The sequence below is a fragment of the Xenopus tropicalis genome, chromosome 8, assembly GCF_000004195.4.
Source record: "Xenopus tropicalis strain Nigerian chromosome 8, UCB_Xtro_10.0, whole genome shotgun sequence".
In the NCBI taxonomy this organism is placed as follows: domain Eukaryota; kingdom Metazoa; phylum Chordata; class Amphibia; order Anura; family Pipidae; genus Xenopus; species Xenopus tropicalis.
In genome coordinates this window covers 19,716,243-19,726,899 of record NC_030684.2, presented here as the reverse complement: position 1 = coordinate 19,726,899, position 10,657 = coordinate 19,716,243, and the positions used below count along the sequence as shown (strand labels likewise).

At 43.7% G+C, this 10,657-nt stretch overlaps 1 long non-coding RNA gene across 1 annotated transcript in view; it reads left to right on the top strand.

Moving 5' to 3' along the window:
* The first annotated feature begins 6,808 nt into the window (after window positions 1-6,808).
* The window catches only part of LOC105946495, a 79,516-nt gene continuing 75,667 nt past the window's right edge, over window positions 6,809-10,657 (top strand). Inside the window, exons 1-2 of the long non-coding RNA XR_004219690.1 lie at window positions 6,809-6,849; window positions 8,418-8,508. This is a non-coding gene — a long non-coding RNA (uncharacterized LOC105946495). The remainder of the gene's footprint in view (window positions 6,850-8,417; window positions 8,509-10,657) is intronic.

The window sequence follows — 10,657 nt, the reverse complement described above, 5'->3', positions numbered from 1 at the left end:
CTATAGAGAATAAGAATAATTATAATACGGAGCTGCTGAAGGGGCTTTAGCCATGCTGTTACATTGTGGCCTTTGGAGCAAAGCAATATTCTACTTCCTTCCAATCATTACAGTACAGTAGATACTTACAGTATATAGTAGGTTGGTTGCCCTCATTTCTGTATCTATGGCTCCCTGTATGTTTTATAGCCCCATTAGGTACATATTAACCACATTAGGTACCAATTAAGTCATATGACCTCTTAAGTATAGTAAGACAAGATGATGTCAGGGTTACAGAGTATAACTGTGGGATAGTGAGTATAGTAAGGCAAGATGGTATCAGGGGTACAGAGTGTAACTGTGGGATAGTGAGTATAGTAAGGCAAGATGGTATCAGGGGTACAGAGTGTAACTGTGGCATAGTGAGTATAGTAAGGCAAGATGGTCTCAGCGGTACAGAGTGTAACTGTGGGATAGTGAGTATAGTAAGGCAAGAGGGTATCAGGGGTACAGAGTGTAACTGTGGGATAGTGAGTATAGTAAGGCAAGATGGTATCAGGGGTACAGAGTGTAACTGTGGGATAGTGAGTATAGTAAGGCAAGATGGTATCAGGGGTACAGAGTGTAACTGTGGGATAGTGAGTATAGTAAGGCAAGATGGTATCAGGGGTACAGAGTGTAACTGTGGCATAGTGAGTATAGTAAGGCAAGATGGTCTCAGCGGTACAGAGTGTAACTGTGGGATAGTGAGTATAGTAAGGCAAGATGGTATCAGGGGTACAGAGTGTAACTGTGGGATAGTGAGTATAGTAAGGCAAGATGGTATCAGGGGTACAGAGTGTAACTGTGGGATAGTGAGTATAGTAAGGCAAGATGGTATCAGGGGTACAGAGTGTAACTGTGGGATAGTGAGTATAGTAAGGCAAGATGGTCTCAGGGGAACAGAGTGTATCTGTGGGATAGGGAGTATAGTAAGGCAAGATGGTATCAGGGGTACAGTATAGTGGTAATCCTATATACATTTAGTATAAAACTGTTCGGGGGCCCCATGGTGCTGCCATTCATATTTAGGGAGAATTTCAGCAGACAGCTAGTTGCTAGGTCCAGTTTTCCCTAGCATCCCAATAGTGGTTTGAAAGAGAGAAAAAGAATGGGATAGAAATATTAGTAGTACAGTAAAACCCTTAGTTCAGCTCCTGCACAGGGTACAATGGCGCTACCCAAACAAAGCTGTACATGGGTGGGTACGCAGGTGGGTACGCAGGTTGGTAACATCTTGCCCTACTGATGCCATCTTGTTCTGCTGAACCTATGTTACCTTCCGCTGCTGCTGTGCAGGAACCTTCTGTGCTTGGGGGAACTCGCATGAATGGTCCTGCAGCTCCAGTGGCTTTGGTGCTACAACTCCCAGTACCCTGCATCCACCTTAAGGCAATGTTTTATATACATAGTACATAGTATTAATGGGAAGGAGCACACACAGAGCAGGTGAATGCTGCTTGCTTAGACTTTATTTTAGTGTTGCCAGGATGCTTGAAAAAGGTGCAGGTCTCCCCAAAACACGCCCCAAACTACAATATAGTATAATTAGAATGAAGCTGCTAGTTGTGTGCTCCATCTATGCTCGGCCCAGGGCACGGGCACTTGTTTGTCTGCTTGTACTGCCGTATATAAACTGCTCTGCCCGGCTAGTAATGGGAATCCCATAGGTAGCAGCACCGGCGATTTTGTCTGAATATGAGCAGCGTTGGGGTTTAATATCGTTTCCATTGCTGCAAATATCTGGCAGTGGTGCTGATTCCTGGCACGTTATTGGCAAGCAGAGAGCGGATCCCACTCTGTGCTGTTACCCCTCTGTACATTACTGGGGGCTATTCTTCATAACTAAATGATGGGAATAATAGCATGTAACAAACTGGGATACACACGTGTGGCACAGTATTAACCCTTTCTCCTCTGTAGCTTTACTTCTAGCAGTAATTGTGTTACTCTTCTGTAAAACTGAGTTAGTAAGGTAACAGAATTGTGTGTCAGTTTGGGGCAGAGATAGGACAGGGGGCAACGCTGGCACATTAAAGTGAAAGAGTTGGGTTTGGGTTGTATCGCTGTCCATTGAAGCTATTGCCAGGGGGGGCTGATTCTCAGCCGGTGTATAATAAACGCAGGCCAAGTATCAGCCAATCCGCTGGCATGGGCCTGGGTGCCACACACAGCGGGTAATAAGTCCCATCTGGCAGTAGCTTAAAGCTTTAGGGGGTAAAGGGAAATTTTAATGTTATTTCCTTTGCTGAGGCGGGGCAATGACCAGAGGTTGGACCTTCATGGAGCGACTCGGTCAAAGGTTGAACCTTTTGAGAGGAGCTTGAGCTGATTATTCTGACTGGCTTAAAAGCACTGCCCTAAGGTAAGATGGTGGCACAAGAGGAAGTTCTTGTTCTTCTTCCAGTATCTGGGTCCAATGAAAGGCTCAATGGTCAGATCAGCCCTATTTGGCCCAGATTGTCCGTTAATAAATCTACTGTAAAGTAGATTTATTTAAAATGGTATAAAGTTCAGTAGCTCAAGAGTTACAACCAGCAGTGCATCTCAGTAGTAATCAGCAGTGCATTTAGTCATGTCAGTAGCTCAGGAGTTACAAATCAGCAGTGTAGAAATTTCTGTCAGTAGCCCAAAAGTTACGCTCTGCAGTGCATTACAATCATTTGCTCAGGAGTTACAATCAGCAGTGCAGCTTTTAATGCCACTTACTCAGGAGTTACAATCAACAGTGCAGGAATTTCTGTCAGTAGCTGAGGAATTACAATCAGCAGTGCAGGTATTTCTTTCAGTTGCTCAAAAGTTACAATCAGCAGTGCAGGTATTGTTGTTAGTAGCTCGTGAGTTAAAATAAGCAGTGCATATGTTACTGTGAGTAGCTCAAGAGTCACAACTAGCAGTGCAGGTATTACTGTCAGTAGCTCTGGAGTTTTTAATCAGCAGTGCAGGTATTCTGTCACTAACTGAGAGGTTAGAATCAGCAGTGCCGGTCTGATAGTAGCTCAGGAGTTACAATAAGCCATGCATGTGTTACAGTCAATAGTTACAAGAGTTACAATCAGTAGTGCATGTATTTCTGTCTTTAGTTCAGGATTTACAATCATCAGTGAAGGTTTAACTGTGCTTAGCTCTATAGCCCTGATACAAATTGTGTGGGTGATGGGGAGGAGTATTTGGTTGGGGCAGAGGGTAAAGGGTTACTCAGGTGGGATACAAAGTGTGTGAGTGATGGGAAGGAGTATTTGGTTGGGGCAGATGGTAATGTGTTACTCAGGTGGGATATAAAGTGTATGGGTGATGGGGAGAAGGAGTATTTGGCCGGTGCAGAGGGTAAAAATGAGAAAATGAGTATTCGGTTTTGGTAGAGGGTAAAGAGTTCCTCAGGTTGGATAGAAAGTGTGTGGGCGATGGGGAGAAGAAGTTTTTGGTGCGAGTAAAGGGTAGAGAGTTACTTAGGTGGGATACAAAGTGTGTGGGTGATAGGAAGGAGTATTTGGTCGGGGCAGAGGGTAAAGAGTTACTTAAGTGGGATACAACGTGTGTGGGTGATGGGAAGGAGTATTTGGTTGGGGCAGAGGGTAAAGAGTTGCTCAGGTGGGATACAAAGTGTGTGGGGGGATGGGGAGGAGTATTTGGTTGGGGCAGTTAGTAAAGTGTTACTCAGGTGGGATACAAAGTGTGTGGATGATGGGGAGAAGGACAGAAGGACTGCGCTATTTTGATTTTGGAGTTTCTATAGATCTGATACTTTGGTAATTCTATGCACACTGGGCATCACATTGTTCAGTTTCCCCCTGGCATTGGTTTTTAGGATGGTTTATCTTGGCACCTGATGATGAGGGAGATAGGATGCTGGAACATACAAGCTTTGTGGTGATTTTCAGGTATTTTGTCAAAGCTGTAAATTTTAGGGAAACCTTGCGACTCATTAATTCTTAGTAAAAAAAAAAAAAAAAATATTTACCCATTTAGGATTTACTGTCCTAAAACACAAGGTTTTCTTGAGTCAACATTTTATTTGTGGTTTTACCCAGCATAATATTCTGAAAATGTGTTGATTTTGCTGTTGCTGTTGTGACTATTACATGGCTATTTGTATGCACTTTTGTGATATTTAAGTCTCTACAAACCAGATCCTTATGTAATGCTATGCATACCGGGTATCAAACTGCCCAGTAGCGCCCTGGCATTCATATTTAGGGGATTCAGGCTGATTTACCTTGGTTCTATAGGCGCACAGCACTTCCGTTTAGCCCGGCACGTTAGAGGGACTTGTACCTGCGTATACCCCCATTCCTCCCAGTTGCACCGCTTCCTTCTTTGCCGCTGCAGCACCTCCTACAATTAGATCTACTCACAGACCAAGCAATGGGTCCGCTGTGGCGGGGCCCACAGAGTTTTCTCCCAGTGCCTCGCTGGCCCAGTCTGACTCTACTCCCAACCATTCTACATACCTTGTATTAAATTGTGTCTTGTGTCATTTCCCTCTTTTCTTTATCTTGTTGGTCAGTCTCTTCACTATGGCTTTTATCCCAATATCTATTTGTGCACCCCCCTCCCACCGAGTCTGCCTCCAACTCTAGTTGTCGGAATTTGCTCAGCTTTTTCTCCCTGCCTTACCAGTTGGTAATTGCCGGACTATTGTGTTGACTGAGGTAGCCCCAGTACATTGTGTTTCCATCTGCTGTGGCCCTCAGGTGGCCAGTGTTTGTTTATATGGGGGTCATACACACTGAGATGGTGGGGTGGACACTGAAGGCATTGTAATGTGCCTGTCACCATGTGTAGGACCCCTGTAGATGAAACAGATCAGGGCTGGAACTAGGGGTAGGCGGGAGAGGCACGTGCCGAGGGTGCAATGGTGTGGGGGCACTAGGAATGTATCTCTTTTGTTGCCCCTTTACCCCTGGGCCCTGTGACTGCACCTATGCACATACTGGTTTATTCACGCACCGTAAATGAACAAAAATGTGCAAATTAACACACGCAGGGGAGGGGCGAGGTGCCCGGCACTGGTGTAGGTAGGCATTAAACTTTGCTGTCGGGGAGGGGTCAGTTGTCGTGGCGGTTTTTCATAAATGAACTCTGTTATAATGTGATACTAGGCGGCGGGGAAACAATTTCGTTACAGCGCCTAAAGTAAAGGTGTGTAATGGGACCCTTCATTCTGCTGGCTGCTGCACCCTGGCAACAGAGCAAATGGGAAATAGCTCTGTTGTTTCTTAACCCTACATGTTTTGGGGGCATTAAGTATTATTAACATGTATTTGTAAACCGCCAATATATTCTGCAGGGTTGTACAATAAATGCATGTATACATTAAACATACAAGAAACCATACAAACCAACCTATAACAAGTACAATAGCTATAGAGGGCCCGACCCAAAGGAGCTCCCATCTAAAGAAAGGTATTGGCACTAGTGATGAGCAAATTTATTCGTTAGGCATGGATTCACAATGAAATTATACATTTCGTAATTGGTAAAATTTTTCGTTAAACTGGGGAAAAAACTGACCACAACAAAAATAACAATGATTTTGATATATTTGGAGACAATAGTTGTGTTAAAAAATAAAGTGCGTGAAAAAAAAAGGCACGATAGTAAAATTGAGAAAAAAATGCCCATTGACTGATTTGAGTGTGAAAAAAGTTGCACAGCAAAAAAAGTTGGCGGTAGGAATCAGAAAAACCACTCATTGACTTTAATGTGTTTGGAATGAGAATAAAAAATAGTTGTATGCGAAAAAACATCACGTCTGCATGTCAAGAATTAGCATTTGACAAATTTTTACTTTTTTAGTTGTAATATTGGTGTGTAGGGAACAGGGTTTCTACTGCTTGGGTGCTATTCTCATGCCTACCACAAGGTGGGGCTACTGAGAACATTTGGCAACACAAAAGATTTCTGAACTCTTTCTGAACTCTATCATGCTGAGATCTTCAGGTACAACATAAGGCAGCCTACAGGAGACCTGCTTTTTGGAAGGGTAAGGGGTCTGGGGTTTCAGAGATCAGTGTATTTAATGGGTTTGAAGCTATGGTTCTCACTGCTTCTCACTGTGTGTATAATTAGTGTAGTTTGTGTGGTGTTAACAAAGTGTTCATTTCCCATTTCCCAGTCTTTCAGGCATTTCTGGAGTTAATGGAGTGCGTATTCCCCATTTTCCAGCAACAATTTGGCATGTGTGGAGTTAATGGAATGCTTATTGCCCTTTTTCCAAGGATCGTACCGGCATGTGTGGAGTTAATGGAATGCTAATTGCCCTTTTTCCAAGGATCGTACCGGCATGTGTGGAGTTAATGGAATGCTAATTGCCCTTTTTCCAAGGATTGTACCGGCATGTGTGGAGTTAATGGAATGCTAATTGCCCTTTTTCCAAGGATCGTACCAGCATGTGTGGAGTTAATGGAATGCTAATTGCCCTTTTTCCAAGGATCGTACCGGCATGTGTGGAGTTAATGGAATGCTAATTGCCCTTTTTCCAAGGATCGTACCGGCATGTGTGGAGTTAATGGAATGCTTATTGCCCTTTTTCCAAGGATCGTACCAGCATGTGTGGAGTTAATGGAATGTTTATTGCCCTTTTTCCAAGGATCGTACCGGCATGTGTGGAGTTAATGGAATGCTAATTGCCCTTTTTCCAAGGATCGTACCAGCATGTGTGGAGTTAATGGAATGTTTATTGCCCATTTTCCAAGGATCTTTCCAGCATGTGTGGAGTTAATGGAGCGGTACATCAGGGTAGGGGCCCATTTCTGGCCAGACTATACAGGTGGGGGCACATACCATGAGCAGGAGAGAAGGAGGATCAGAGAGGAGCTGCAGGGGGTGAGTATGGAGAGAAATCCCTCTATATTAACCCTTAGCAGTGTGTTTGCTCCCTGCTGTCTCTCTTCAGCCCCCTCTGCCTCTGCCCCCTACCAACTCCCTGGTAAGGATGATGGCACACTAGGAGATTAGTCGCCCGCAGTAAATCTGCGCTACCGCCGGCGACTGCTCTCCTGAAAATGCTTTCCCATTGGCAATAATGTAAATCACTGGGGGGAAACGTACGCGCTGCTTCCGGTTTCTCAAGTCGCCCGAAGATTCCCCGCGAGGCAACTTAGGAAAGCGGAAGCGCATTGTAGTTTTCCCCACCGGCGATTTCCATTATTGCCTGTGAGAAGGGAACTAGGGACGTTTCTTCGCCCGCGGTATCTCAGTTTATCGTGGGTAAGAAAACGCCCTGTGTGCCGGTGCCCTAACCCATTAATAGTTTATCATTTCCTGCTACACATTTACAAAGCCTCCTTTTCCTCTGCCCCCAGACATGGCACTATTAACCCCTTGATGCCACCTTCTCTCTAAATCCCCAGTGCCCTCCCTTTAAACTCCCTGTTTCCCTGACCGCTATTCTGATAACTCCTTTCCACCTCTCCCACCAAACGTAACCTTCTTTCTCTGTCACGCTTCTTTCCCAGCCCCAAAGTGCCACTAATTTGCTCTTCTTTTCCCTTCACTATATATTCAAGGGCATCAGCCATGAAATGTACATGTGTTTTTACTTTGCTTTCTGTTGGCATAATATATTATTTGGGCATTATACATGATGTTGGCACTGCATATATACTGGCTGTGTGCCCTTTGGGCATTATACATGATGTTGGCGCTGCATATATACTGGCTGTGTGCCCTGTGGGCATTATACATGATGTTGGCGCTGCATATACAGTGGCTTGCAAAAGTATTCGGCCCCCTTGAACTTTTCCACATTTTGTCACATTACCGCCACAAACATGCGATTGACTTGGAGTTACATTGTGTTGGTTAAGCTTTGTCTTTATTTTTTGAGAAATGTATTTAAACACAAGCATGTAAATAAGCAACATTTAGCCAAGCAATGTTTGCTTATGGGGTTGTTTGGTTGGGGGGGGGCTGTAAGTGGTCAATGCCAGAAGTAGCATTTGGGGACTTTGCCATACTGAAAATGACTAAATATTTGTTTTTAAGGGTGAGTTACAGCCGTATTTCCTTTTCACTCCTGAGTTAAGAACTGAGGCCTTATTTTTAATGCACAGCCCATTTTACAGCCCTACGCTTTGGTCATTTGAGATGCTGAATAGCCAGCGGAGAAAGTAGAAAGATATATCTACCCATTTTAACCTTTGGAAAATGTGTCCTTTGTGAATATATATCATACTTTTGTAGGCTCTTATGCCACAATGCGTTGAAGGTGCTTATTTGTACATAAGTTTCTTTTCATTGTGGGGCCTTTATATGCTATTGATCCATGTATATTGGGCATTAAACAGCTCAGTAAACCCTGGAATTCATTTTTGGTTGTTTGATCTTGTACAGGAGGGTGTGTGGGAGATATGATGTTGTAACATGGAGCTTTCATCTGATTTTATCTCCAGTCTGCTGCCCTGATGGAGGGGAGAGTGGAGCTGAAGGAGTGAGTAGAAGAGCTTGAGCACAAGTGCATCCAAGGGGAGACAGGCCGTGCTGGTAAGTAGTTATCCCCGGCTGGTATTTGTATAGTTCTACACATGTATCCCTACCCTCTGCTATAGGCAGCTCACTTATAGGGCACCTATCATTGAAATATATATTACGGTAATCCGCCCAATGTGTGGGCTAATCACATTCATTCTGGTTTGGGGACAATACTATTTTGGGCAGATATTGCCCCTAGGAAGCGTCCTGCCGCCATGTTGAGAATTACTCATGTGCATAATGGGGAGAGTCCCAGTCAGCACATTATGCACTTGTACATGTGACACAGGATCAGCCAATTACTTGCCTGTTCTTATGTCAAAAGCGTTTTCTGGCTAAAATATTATTTGCCTCCGACCGTTGTGTGGGCTCTTATAACCCACTCCTCCGGTAAGGGATCGATGTTGCTATGATAGGTGGCCTTTAAGCTAAAACATTAGATGTTGTGAGAAATGACAGTCTCATCCAATAAAGAGCCACACACACATCTGTATTTTGAGTGGTTTCATGAGAGTGGGTGCATGTGTATTCATTGCTGCTTTCCCCGCTGCTTGCTCCCTGTGAGCCCAGACTGCAGGTTTGTAGATGGGTTCTTTAGGTGCCAATAAGAGGCTGTGAGACTTTATTTCATGTTACTGGGAACTCGTCAGGGATTCTATGTCCGACCTATGGTGCACTCTGTACCTACCTCCTGTCTGCTGCTACAAAATTTCAAAAACTTCCTGGTTGCTAAGGTAATTTGGATCCTAGCAACCAGATAGCTGTTGTAACTGCAAACTGCAGAGTTGTTGAACAAAAATTGAAATTATTTTTATTATTTGTACTTTTTAAATTAAGACCAATTGCAAATTATTTGAGAATATTTCTCTCTACATTATAATAGATATTAACTCAAAGATGAGCAACCCCTTTAATATTATACAGCAGAAGATAAACATGACTGGATGCTGAATGTTCCTACAGTGCAGCAATGTATCATGATACATCTTCCCAATATCCATTCATTTCTCATTCTCACTGGGTTTATAGTTATGTGTAACTGTCACTGTGTCTGTCCCTTTCCCTTCTCTACACTGCTGGTTCTGACTCCTGATACAACTTCCCAATATCCATTCATTTCTCATTCTCACTGGGTTTATAGTCATGTGTAACTGTCACTGTGTCTGTCCCTTTCTCTTCTCTGCACTGCTGATTCTGACTCCTGACACAACTTCCCAATATCCATTCATTCCTTATTCTCACTGGGTTTATAGTTATGTGTAACTGTCACTGTGTCTTTCTGTCCCTTTCCTTTCCCTTCTCTGCACCGCTGGTTCTGACTCCTGATACAACTTCCCAATATCCATTCATTCCTCATTCTCTCTGGGTTTATAGTCATGTGTAACTGTCACTGTGTCTGTCCCTTTCTCTTCTCTGCACTGCTGATTCTGACTCCTGACACAACTTCCCAATATCCATTCATTCCTCATTCTCACTGGGTTTATAGTTATGTTTAACTGTCACTGTGTCTGTCTGTCCCTTTCTCTTCTCTGCACTGCTGGTTCTGACTCCTGACACAACTTCCCAATATCCATTAATTCCTCATTCTCACTGGGTTTATAGTTATGTGTAACTGTCACTGTGTCTGTCTGTCCCTTTCTCTTCTCTGCACTGCTGGTTCTGACTCCTGATACAGACTCCTGATACAACTTCCAAATATCCATTCATTCCTCATTCTCACTGGGTTTATAGTTATGTGTAACTGTCACTGTGTCTGTCTGTCCCTTTCTCTTCTCTGCACTGCTGGTTCTGACTCCTGATACAGACTCCTGATACAACTTCCCAATATCCATTCATTCCTCATTCTCACTGGGTTTATAGTTATGTGTAACTGTCACTGTGTCTGTCTGTCCATTTACGTTCTCTGCACTGCTGGTTCTGACTCCTGATACAACTTCACCAATATCCATTCATTCCTCATTCTCAATGGGTTTATAGTTATGTGTAACTGTCACTGTGTCTGTCCCTTTCCCTTCTCTGCACTGCTGGTTTTGACCTCTGACACAACTTCCCAATATCCATTCATTCCTCATTCTCACTGGGTTTATAGTTATGTGTAACTGTCATTGTGTCTGTCCCTTTCCCTTCCCGCCACTGCTGGTTCTGACTCCTAATACAACTT